General features: G+C 37.5%; 1 pseudogene; it reads right to left on the bottom strand.

Moving 5' to 3' along the window:
- Nucleotides 1-11,052: 11,052 nt before the first annotated feature.
- On the bottom strand, nucleotides 11,053-11,175 carry LOC112480811 (annotated as a pseudogene).
- Nucleotides 11,176-12,872: the final 1,697 nt, after the last annotated feature.

Raw genomic sequence — 12,872 nt, 5'->3', positions numbered from 1 at the left:
AAGCCAATTAAATAATCTACGAAAAGTTGTTTAGAGAGAGTAAAGTAGAACAGAGATTCAAGTTCCATCACAATCAGATTCCTGCCCCACACAGAAGTCACTCAATGTACAGAGCAGTAAAATCTGGGTGTAATCGAGGTCTTTAATTCAGTTACATCAATCCCTGGCACCCAGACACAGAAAGTTTACATGTTAACAGGTCTCTAGCTTGGTCTCTGCAATCTCATTTTTTTAATACTGCAGCTGTTTTGGCCTTTCTGCAACCCAAATTTGCCCTGAGCTGATGAACTGTCCATCCGATTTCACTGATTGTTTCTTTTCTTCACCTCTTTGCATGTTCCCACCTCCACTGGGGCCAGTAATGGCCCTCACCCCCGCCTACACTGAGTGTATGTCAGTTAGTCCTTTCCTTGGGAGAATTAGAACCGACTCATGGAGGGTAGAGGCCTGTCCTCAACAGTGTATCTTCTACAAGGTTCTGTATCTGGCACACAGTGGGAGCTCAGGAAATGTCTGTGGATTTCAATTAAAATGAACCATAGAAAAGAAGAGACTTTTAGCATCCTCTGATTGGGTTGAAAGGAAGCTGTCTAGAGACAAGAAGCAGATTCTGAAATCACAGATTTATTGCTGGTCCCCAGAGAGGCCAGGCTCTTGCCTGTAAGATACTCTACTTTCATATTACCTACTTGATTCACATTACCTACTCAGAAACAACACCTTCTTTGGTGGTCAATAACCATATCAATTTCATAATGGCAGCTATTATTTATTATCTGTCAAGCAGTGCCTAGTATTTTTTGTAGATTTTAATTCTATTCTCACAACAACCCAGCAAGTGGAATTATTATTCTCATTTAGTCACTGAGGTAAATCAGAGAGAATAAATGACTTGCCCAAGGTCACTGGGCTAGTAAGTGATGGAGTATTTTGGCCTCTAAAATCTGTGCTTGAGTCTCAACGAGGAGCTGTTTGCTTGCTTCCTCCCATTCCCATCCTCACTCCTGTTTATTTATCAGTGTATCAGGCATTTTCCTTGGGGCTGGAAAGGTAAAGAAGTGAATCATATATAGTCAAGTATGCTTGGTGCTCTGATAAAGGAATGCACGAAGTGCTATGGAAACCAAGGCAGAGATATCTCAATCAGATGAGGATCAGGAGTGGGCATCATCTCAGAAGAAACGATCCATGAATATAGTCTAGAAAAATAGTAAGACTGCTATAGGTGGGGAAGAGAGAGACAAGGCTATTTTGGGAAACTGCTAAGTGTTGGATTTAAGTCCTGATTTACCTCCACACTAACTTCATGACCTTGAAAAGGTTACCTAACCTCCCCAAGCCTCAGTTTACTCATCTTAAAATGAGGCTAATAATTTGTCTCAGGCAGGGGTCTAGCGAAAGTCAAGGGGATAACACAGTGAGAGCATCTAGCTTGCTGTCTGGTGTGCAGAAGGCATTCGTAAATGGCAGTGGTAGTGGACGGTGGTGGTGGAGTAGTTATCATCACGACTGAAGGAGGAGTGTTATGACAGAGCCCCTGAAACAGAGGATACTGGTGGGAGCTATTGAGTAACCAGAGAAAATAATGATAAAGCCTGAATTCGGGCAACTGCTGTGGAGAAGAAGTGGGGCAGATCTGAGGGTGATTTCGGAGGCTGTAGGTAAAATAGGAAGCTAGCGATTGTTTGGAAAGGTTGTGAATTAAAGGGGAGAAAGGAGCTTTCTTCCAAGTTATGGTTCAAGTGCCATGAGTGGAGACAGCAGAAGAGGGAGAAAAGACTTTTAGCACATCCAATGCTTAGAGCCCAGTACCGTGTGGGGTCAGGAGAGATAAATCCAGTCACTTGGGTCATTTGACACAGTGATTGTTATAAGAAGCTTGGCCAAACCACAAGGGTTGGGAGGAAGATGGTGCTTGGTATTTCTAACCCTTAACCTCACATCTTATTTAATATCTGTGATCTCAGTGAAATATTAGCACATTGAGACAGTAACCCCAAAGTTATTTGGCATGACATTGTTCCTTCAGTTTTTAAGCACCCTTCACTCTCAGGAAGATTTAGAATTAAGTATAGAGGCAAACCCAGAAAATCAATAATTTTTGTGTTAAAGGACCTGTGTACTTTAAGTATTTGTAATATTTAAGGGAATGGAGCCGATTAGACTACACAAGCAGTCTTGCTTCCAAGATGAATTTATAATTGAATAATTAATTTAAACTTCTGACTATAAGTCAGAGAATATAAAAATTTCTTACAAACAGAGCTAGAAATCTTAAAAAAATATTAAAACTATGCTTAACATCCATCTATAAGAGTAATTTAGGTTCTTAAAAAGATTTTGCTTGTTCTTTAGATAATTGAAATACTTAAGGTGAGAATAAAATGTATAAGTACAGTTTAAAATGTTTGAGGGTATTTTTTATTAAATAAGTTAATTAGTTACTAAGTTATTAATTACTGTTAATATAACATAGTAATCAAAGCTTCCTTAAAAGTGATTATTAAAATTTGTTAGTTTTATGAACAGAATAATATTTATAAGTGAACTAAAAGCTCAAGACCTAGATTTTTCATTTTTAAGTTTGATACATTAATTATTTAAAAAAAAGATCCTGAATAGTCTTTTGTTTGTAAAAGCTTCTCAAAGGTAGCAAAAATACCAACAACAGATTGACATGCTATATGCCTAAATTAAAAAGAATACTATATAATGTTTTCTAAATAATACATATAGTCAATAATATAGCCTCAAACATATATATTACACATAAAAATAATATATTCTCAATGTGTATATTTGTGTATGTGTATATATACATATGTGTGTGTGTATGTGTATATGTATATATACACATATGAGTGTATATATTCTTTTTTCCTCTCATAGGAGAAGCAATTGTATGCAAACATTGCACAATAAGGGTTGGATGGTCTTGTCTGGAAGTTATTTTCCATGGCTCTGATATTTAGTAATCCATGTAGAGAACAAAAGGATTTTGCTCTGTGAAGCCTGTCTACCGAATAAATAAATAGATGTACTGTACATGTTAAATGAAGGTAAATATTGACCCTGGCACCATATGTTTGCTGAGGAGCCAGATGAAGTGTGCTGGCAGGTAGGATCAGTCAGGGGAGTCTACCAGCCCAGCAAGCAGGAGCCTTGGTCATTCAGGAGCACAGTCTAGAAAGAGATTGAAATATCAGTAAGGCTCTCCTGCTTGTGCCTTAATCCCCTAGTTCTTCCACCAAAGGCAGCTTGTAAAATTTGAAATTAAAAAAAAAAAAAAAAAGAATGACTATTGACTGTCTAACCTCAGATGGTCCCATAGGAACTTTTGTTAAATCAGACTGAGGAGGATAAGTGTATCTTTGTTTTACTTCACCTTTACTTAAGAAATTACTCTATTAGATCAGACTCATGAGTGTGTGGGTAACTACAGCATATAGTGGAACAGACCCCCCTTTTCCCAAAACACTACCTGCTGGGGAAGTCACCTTACCTCTCTAAGCCCCAGTTTACTCAACTTCACAACAAAGATGATAACACTGGTCCTGCCTTTGTCATGGGTGTAGAAGCTCAAGTGAGGTTAATTATATAACAGGACCTGGAGAAAAGGGCTGAAGATTTTTAAAAGTTAATAACAATGGCTTCTGAGTAACAACAAATCACTCTGGAGTATCCCCTCATCCTAACTTTGTTTTCTGTCCCCCATTTCTGTTTCCCAAGCCCAGAGTTGCCAAAGGAAGGGCAAGGACAGGACAGGCTATTGTTGGAGTTAACCGTGGGGACTTTTGCAGGGGAAGAAATTCCTTTTTTCCCTCTAGTTCTTCCTGAATTAAGAAGTCTGAGTTATAAATTTTCAAAGAAAAGGAATATACTAACATTAAATACCCGGAATCAGAGGAATTAAATATTTTCATTCCATAATAGACAAAACTTATTTCAAAGAAGCGGCATATAGCACGTAAGCAAGTGGTCCTTAAAAAAAATTTAGGTTGTTTATATGGCTCCTTGCTGTTTTATACAGTTAAAAGATAAGTGTGAGTTTCAATCAGGATTATATTTAGTCACCTATAACAAAAAACAAACAAACAACAAGCAAACCCCAAAATACAAACAGGGGTTTGAACAGGTGGACATGAAGAAGCCCAGAGATGCCCAAGGCTGGTGGGGCTGCCATGCTTGCAGGGCTCAAGCTCCTTTTTTGTTCCCCTGCCATTGTCTTTAGATGGCTGTTTACACTCCGGCCATCACATTGAAATTCCAGCTACAAGGAAGGAGGACAAAAATGTTATTTGTCTCCTTTCTTCCTTTTAAAGACTTTTAGGAAGACTTTTAAAAGACTCCCAGGAAGTACCATTTAAATTTAACACTTAAATCTCATTGACTAGGTCTAAGTAAGCCACGTGGCCATACCTACTGGCCAGGGAATTTGGGGAAAATGCCCAGATAAAAATTGGGGTTTGATTTCAGAGGTAGATTATATGCTACATTTTGCTTTGATATATAGATAATGGGAAGATAAGCTTTAACCTCTAGTTATCATAAATTGCAAAATCAGAACTATCTTTTGGATAAATACTTAGGAACCGCCTCTTCCTACCTAACTCTTACCCACTCCAGCCACTCATACTACTTCTCTGAAGTTTTGACTAAATTAATTAATTAAAAGCTGTGGGTACCTATGTACTAGGCATTATTTTTGGTGTTACAAATGAAAAAAAGAAAAAACCAAATGAATAGGGGGCCGCCTCTGCCCTCAAGCAGCTCACAGTCTAACAGGGGACACAGATATATAGAATATATTCATAATTACAATATGTAGTCAAAAATAATCTACTCAGCCAAAAAAAATCACATATTGATTTTCTAGGGTCCTATTTGCACTTCTTTTTTTATAAAATAGTGATCTAGCTAAAGGAAGGTTAACACTTGCTAAGAACTATCATTCTATAGGACTGCAGACACCTTGAGGGAAGAGACCAGGTCCAATTTGTTCAATGCTAAGCCTATGCAGTAGATGGTCGGAGTCTGGAGAGCATTTTTAAAATATATAACATATGTTATATATTGTTATGGAAACAGTACATAAAAATGTGTATTTGTCAAAGATACAAGATTTGTCAAAGATGATTATTTAAACGGTCTTCGTTTTAGAATGTGATTTATTAAACTCTGTATTTAAACCATGACTTGCGTAGTGGATGTCTGTTGGCTACTCCTACCTGCATTCTATGTCTTAATTGCCTAGTTAGTCCTTCTCAGTTCCCCTATTAGTGAACCCCATGTGACTCCAGAGAAACAAATTCTGCCTATCACTCTAGAGGTGCCTTTTGACCTAGGCTAAACTGTTCAGTAGTCTCCCTAGCCATGGTGATTTCTTCAGGGATGGATGACATCATCATCAACAACAATATTTTCATACTGTTTACAAAGTGCCAGGCACTATTTTAAACACTGCCTTATTTCATTTAATCCTCACAACATCCTCATGAGGCAGGTGCTAGTATAACCCCATCGGTGTCGTTCTGAGGTGCAAAGCTGGTAAACAGTGAGCTTGGTTGGATTTGGAACTCACACAAGTTAGCTCTGGAATCTTGGTTCCTAATGTTTCACTGAACTGCTTGTGACTCAAGCTGGTCCATCAGAGTGAACCCTGTGCCTCCAACTAAGAAAGCTCCAGCAGTTGGCTCCCTTTGCTCTGTGTGGTGTGGACAGCAGATGTGAGTCCTGGAAGTACTCCAGCATCTGATTGCTTCAGGAGAAGCAAGGCTAAGTTCAAGACCAATACACGGACGTTGGAGAGGTGACAGGACACAGAGAATCAGAGCCAGTCCTTGGATGCTGCTTGGAATTTGTAGTTCAGTGAGGCAATAAACTCTATATCAAAGGTTGGTTAAGTTGGGTTTTCAAAGTATCCTGATATTTGATCTACAAAAAAATTATATACATGCATTCTTTCTTATATACATCTGTTACATGAAAACTTTTGTGTCTGTGTCCTTCACTTACATTTACCAATGAACATGGTATAAATATGGAGAGATTATTAACATTGTCAATTAGTTTAGCAGAACGGAGTAGGATAAACCTGATCCTAATTAACAATTAATTGGCAGTTTTTATTTCTTTCTTAAGTTATTAATGTGATCTGTGTCTTCTTAGATTCAACAGAATGCAGTAATTTGATTATGGTTAGGTATATACCCCTCATAAATATTGCTTTATCTTATCTACAACCTGGACTAAAATATACACTTCTTACATATACGTTATATCTATATACAACAAAGCTTAAATGAATTTCACATTTTCCTAGAATTTTGGGTGGGGTTATGTTACATGTAGTGGAGAATTAAATTAAGACTTAAGGGGAGGAGTCCTACTGTTTAACCAAACTCTGCCAACAGCTAAACACTTCATCTCTTTGTGTCTCAAAACCTTCATATGTAAGATAATTAATGGGTGGGATTAAGATGATCATTAAAATTCCTTCCAGATTTCACATGTTACAGGTTCTAAGTAGTTTTATTACTTGCCACTGTTTTGGAATATCACCACCACCAACAACTACAATCATAATATCAATAAAACATACTTTAAACTCAGATTAAATGAATTATTAGAGATCGCTCCTCATTTTGGGCAACTCAATCAGGCCTTCCAAAGGAACAGATTATTGCAACCCTTTTATCATTTTAGATATCAGCTCATATGGTGCCTCTAATAGCATTATTATTTATTCAATATAGTATGAACTCTAGTCTGTAAGTTTACACAAAGAAGCTTTCAAGTAATTACATTTGTTCTAATTGCTCATCAAAGTTAATTTCTACAGAAAATAAGGGACTATCTCACAAAACTTCTGAGATCTAAGTGCCAACCACAAAACTCAGTAATACACAGGGCATTGGGAAGCCTCAGGGCAAAGTTATCCCATCAACAAAAGTTGCTTTTGGTTAAGAAGATGGATAGCTGGTGAAGTCAGAATTTTCTAGAAGGGAATCACGCTAGAATCCAGTTGAAGATGCTAAAAAAAAAAAGAGTGCATGTAGCATGCCAGAAGTGAAGCTTGCATATACGATCTCATTCATTCAACACACATTTTTTTGAGAGTCTACTGTCTGCCAAGCACTGTGACAGGCACTTGAGCTACAATAAGAACAAGTCAAGCACGGTCCTGATTTCAGGAAGTACAGTCTAGGAAGTGGGTGGTGGTAATGCAGATTGGATTAGAAACCAACCCAGACCTAAGAGTCATGGTAGCTTCCTGGAGAAGAGACAAGTGCACACCTGAGCAGCAGGTGGGACCTACCAAGATGAAAATGGGGCAACAGATGAGAGATGTGGGGAAGAGACAGACAGGCTTTAAGCTGAGAAAACAGCTAATAATGAGAGGACATGAGGATTCAGAGGCTGAAAGTCAGCGAGTCACAGGCCAAGCACTTGCGCATCTGTCTGTGTCAGGTGACATGGTTGCCAAGAGAGATTTTGTGGCAACTCCTTTTCCCTTTGTTTTGATATGGTCATTTGGCCTCCTTTTGTTCTTTTCTTTACATTTTTAAAATTTTAAGATTAATGCTTAAAATAAAAAGATTTACCAGGCCACAGGAATAATATTCATGAAAGAAGATTTATAAAATTAAATAAAATCATAGGAAACAAAATTCACTCACAGTTCTACCACAAAGAGATACTCGCTGTTAATATTTTGACATACATGAATCCAGTCCTTACTCTATGCGTGTGCATTTAAAAAGACAGGATCATAAACTATACTTTGTCTTTTAAAAATGATTTTAAAATATTTATTTTTGTAATGACAGGTAACGTGTACAGAATAACAGTATACAAAATTCTAAATGTACGAAAAGGAATACAGTAAAATGTCTCCATTCTAGTCCTGTCCACCAACCACCCATGAAATGACTGTTTTCAGTTTTTCTTGGCAACTTCTTAATGTCAGAATCAGAAGGCTGGACATGAGTTCAGAGGTCATCTACTCTGCCAGATGTTACACTGGGTTGCTCTTTCTGGAAACATCACCTTTACAGGAAGAGCAATGTGTTGTTTTCAGAAGAAAGCAGCATGCTGGGTGTGAAGATCTAGAGGCACCAGAATACAAGTCCTAGGTCTTTTATTTTATAGACGAGCATGCTGAGGCACAGAGGGATGATGGGACTTCTTTAAGGTTATATGGCTAGTCTAACTTAAAATCAAAATAATTGCAGCATAACTAAAAGCTAATTTCCTCATTCTTTGATAGGAACCAGGTAAATGAGTCAATACGTTAAAATCCTGGTTCGAGTCTAGAAAAGAAATTTATTTTTAAATGAAGGTCAACTTCATTAGCCAGAAATTTGACAGCATTCTTTTGTTTAATATAAAAATCCATTTTCATTTTTTAATTCATTCATGCTCATTGTAAAAAATTCAAACTTCCTTTTAAAAACAAATATAAATGGACCTTTTTGTTTGCACTATTATGTAAGCTGATTTTTTTTTTTCATCTCATTGCTTACTTGGGATAACTTTCCATGTCAGTGTATACACATCCATCTCATCTTTTACTAACAGTTGTTGGGTCTTCTATTCCATGCATACTCTAGAGTTAATGTAACAACTCCCTATTACTGGACACTTGGGTTATTTAAAAAGCTTTAATATTATAAACATGCTATAGTAAATATCTTTTTACATACATCTGTGTCTATTATTGGATAAAGATAAATTCCTTGATATTGAATTTCTGGCTCAAAGTGTATGCATATTTAAATTATTGTATCTATGACAGTTTGCACTCCAGAAAGCCTGAAACAATTTACAGTTCTACCAATTATGTATCCAAATAGCCATTTTACCCACTCTGGCCAATCTTAATCAAATCGAATAGGCAGAAGATGTTGATTTGTTAAGAAACTCAAAAAATGTCTCCAAAGGGACTAGACTTATCATCTTGCTCCACTATCCCCATTTTTTGCCAGTTTACATTTGACCAGAGAAGTGGATACTAGTGTACTTCAAAAGTCAAAGTTCTAAACCATTTCTACCAAATACAAACCATATCAGTGCATTCACCAACTAGGATTACAAACTGTGCAAAATGAGAATTCTCAGTAAACTCCAAAGAACATTTACATGGAGATCACAAGAATGAAGAAACAGCTTAGGTTGCTGTCTGGGAGATGACTTCCCTTGAAATATGGGTAACACCCTTGAGGCATTTCAATAAATGGGATCTGAGTCCTCAGTACTTAGAAGAGAGGATAGCTGGTTAATGACATATATTTGAAGTGAGTCAGAAGGCAGAATGGTCTTAAAACTTGGATGTGTCTGGGCATATCCTATATTAGAAAGAAAAATGCGTAAGGTGTCTGAAGAGACTAGGCAGGAATATGATGACACTAAAACAAGGATATTTCCCTTCTTTAAAAACTACTCTTTCTGATGTAATCTACTTGGCAGGGTCTTCAATACTCTTCCTTGACAGGCATTAATGAGCTAATGATGAATGAGGCAAGTAACAGGAAAGCTACTAGTAAAGAACACGCCTCCCCTTTAAACAATTATTCATAGGTAATTAGGGAAATTTTTATTATTTTTGTAAAGATAATTTCTAGAGCAGTGCTTCTCAAAGTGTGGTTGCAAACAAGCAGAATAAGCATCACCTAGGAACTTGTTATAAATGCAAATTCTCAGGCTCCCCTGCAGGCTGCCAGAAACTCTGGGGGTGGGGCCAGCAATCTATGTTTTAACAAGTCTTTCAGGTGATTTTACTGCACTGCCCTTGGGTATTTAAGTAATTAAGTTATTACTTGTTTACAGTCAATGTTTTCAAGGTGTTTTTTCTTGTCTCGAATTATAGTTAACTTTCTAAAGTTTGGAAAATGCAAAAATATAAAAGATGACAGAGGACATGATTGTTTAAATACATCTCCCTAAAAAAGAATACGGTGCTTTAAAACATTTTGAAGCACATGTTTCAGCAAGGGGTGGGGCCTGTTTTATGTGAAGTCAAAACGCTTCTTCCAGAATGAGGATTCCTATAGTCCTTCACAGATGGTCTACATATTTCCATAAAATTATATCTACTCTAAATTTGTTTGTCATTTGACTCATCTACATAGGGTTATTATGACAAAATGTCATCTTGACCAAAGAAAATATTTTTCTAAAAAATCTCTGAAAAGAGATCAAAGGCTTTCACACAGGCTTTAAAAAGACTATATTATGTTATGCACATGTTGAAAAACTATACGATTTTTCCTGGGGGTGGGGAGCGATGCGTTTGAATAGTATCTTGTGAATTCGTTTCTCTGGATAGGCAGAGAAAGTCTTCCTCCAAAATCCTGTGGAAGGTGTATGTTCAACTTTTTAAGAAACTGCTCATATCATCTTACATTCCCACCAGCAGTGCATGAGAATCCAAATTGTTCTTCATCCTCACCAACACTTAGTATGGTGGTATGATAACTAGGTATGGCAGCCATTCTGCTAGGTCTGCAATTCTATCTTATGGTGATTTTAATACTCATTCCCCTAATGACTAATGATATCCAGCATATTTTCATGTGCTTATTTTCCACTTGTATATCTTCTAATTATTCCACTCTTTATTTCATAAATAAATAAATAAATGCTCTACCCCTCGACGTGACTGTATGTGGAGACAGGGCCTATAAGGAGGTAATCGAGGTTACATGAAGTGGTAAGAGTGGGGCCTTGATACAAAAAGTTTAGTGTCCTTATGAGAAGAGACACCACAGAACCCACATCTTGGAACAAAGAAGAGGTCATGTGAGCACACGGTGGGATAGTAGTTGCCTATAAGCCAGGAAGAGAGGTCTCACTAGAAAGTGACTATGCTGGCACCCTGATCTTGGACTTCCAGCCTCCAGAACTGTGAGAAAATAAGTGTCTGTTGTTTAAGCCATCTTTTATTTGTTTATTTTCTTAGGCGAGGCAATCCTTGGTTCACCTCACAGATTGCAAGGACCTTGTCAGCTTACAATCCCTTATTTTTATTTTTATTATTATTTTTATTTTTTATGCCTACAGCAAGCACCTGATCTTCCTAGGTGGTCTCCCATCCAAGTACTAACCATGCCCGACCCTGCTTACCTTCCAAGATCAGACGTGATCGGGCTTGTTCAGGGTGGCATGGCCGCAGGCATTTAAGCCACTTGACTATACCATTTTGTTAAAGTAGCCCGAGCTTACTAGTACAATCCTCAGAGAAGAATTTTTAAAATTTGTACTATTTGTAATAGTAAAAAATTAGAAACCACGCAAATTAATAGATATTCAAATTGTGGTATGTACGTATAAAGAAATACTACTGAGCAATACAAATGGATGAACTATTCATAAATCTCAAAATAATTATGCTAAGTGAAACCAATCAGACATAAAAGAGTTGACACCATGATTCCATTTATATAAAACTGTAGAAAATGCAGATAATCTACAGTGACAAAAAGTAAATCTGTGATTGCCTGGGAGGGGAGGTGTGGTGAGGAGTCAGAAGGAGAGATAACAAAGGTACAGGAGGAAACTTTATGGGTGATGGATATGTTTGCTAGCTTGACTGTGGTGGCTCCATGGTTACATACACATATAAAAATTTATCAAATTGTAAACTTTAAATATATGCAATTTATTTCATGCCAATTATATCTTGAGTGATTTTTTTTTAAACAACCTGTAGAATCTTCCTATTATATCTAGGAAACTCCAATTTTGTATTAAATAGATTGTTTATTTTCTCCAGTCTGTGATAAAGAAATGAAAAAGAAAAGGTGGTCATATGTATAGGACTTCTTGGCTTGGTACTTTCCCTTGTAAAGAGCTTGGAACTGAATTGCTGCCTCACCCCAAACCCCCAGCCTTTCCATCACCATTGGAGGTAAAACAAAACAACTCAAATCAAAAGACATAAAACGGGTGGCAGCCAAACTCAGAACTGGGAAACAAATTATTACACTTGGGTCTTATCTTTTGTTTTTCCAAGCATAGGTGGCTCTACTGAACATTATGATAAAGAATGAAAATCTATTATGAAATCTTTCGATCCCATTTGATAATTTGTGTCAGGGGTATTATATTACAGAAAAGCCTCCACAGTAAAGATATTAAACCCAGAATAATGTGTTAGATCGTGTACTGCAAAACTTAGACAATACAACCCAAAGTTGGGCACAGAATTTGATTAGAAATTCAAAACCTGCTTTCATTTCACAGAAAGCTTGTAAGATAAAATAGGTTTGATTCATAGTTTTAGGTAAAGTTCATATCAAACATGGTAGGTTTATATCACACTTGGGCGTTGTGCTCATTCATGTTTAGATGAGACTGCTATAGCAGGGGCAAAGGCTTCCTGCAGAAGGTTCTTTGTGGCAAAGCACTATGGGAGGAAATTCACTCCAAAGTTGCAAATTGTTCATTTTCATTCCACTGTGCTGCAGGTGCCAGCTTTTTGGTTTTAACCAAAATTTTTTTTAGCTTGGCTACCTAGCTACTAAGTGGTAGAACAGGGAACGCAAAACTATGTCTGATGCCAAAGCTCTTGCTCTTTCTAATATTCAATATAGAGTAGAGAAATTTTCTGGGAAGCCTACCCTCAACCCGGCTCCGCATGCTCCCCTGTGTCTCCTCTAGTTACGACTCGAATCAACTCGCTGCTGGTTCCCAGCTGGAGAGCACAGATTGCACCTGCTCCGAAGGCCAGAGCCGTTCTGCCTCATTCGCAGCTCAGCCCCCGCTGCCTGTGCACGGACAAGAGGACCCACCAGGGGTCACTGCATCCTCACAGCTATTGTGCCCGCCAGTCCTGGACACTGCCGGCCGCGCGGAGGGCGTGGGACTGGGAG

The sequence above is a fragment of the Pteropus alecto genome, unplaced genomic scaffold, assembly GCF_000325575.1.
Source record: "Pteropus alecto unplaced genomic scaffold, ASM32557v1 scaffold20, whole genome shotgun sequence".
Lineage (NCBI taxonomy): Eukaryota > Metazoa > Chordata > Mammalia > Chiroptera > Pteropodidae > Pteropus > Pteropus alecto.
The sequence above is the reverse complement of the archived record's forward strand: the minus strand, read 5'-3'. Positions and strand labels throughout refer to the sequence as shown.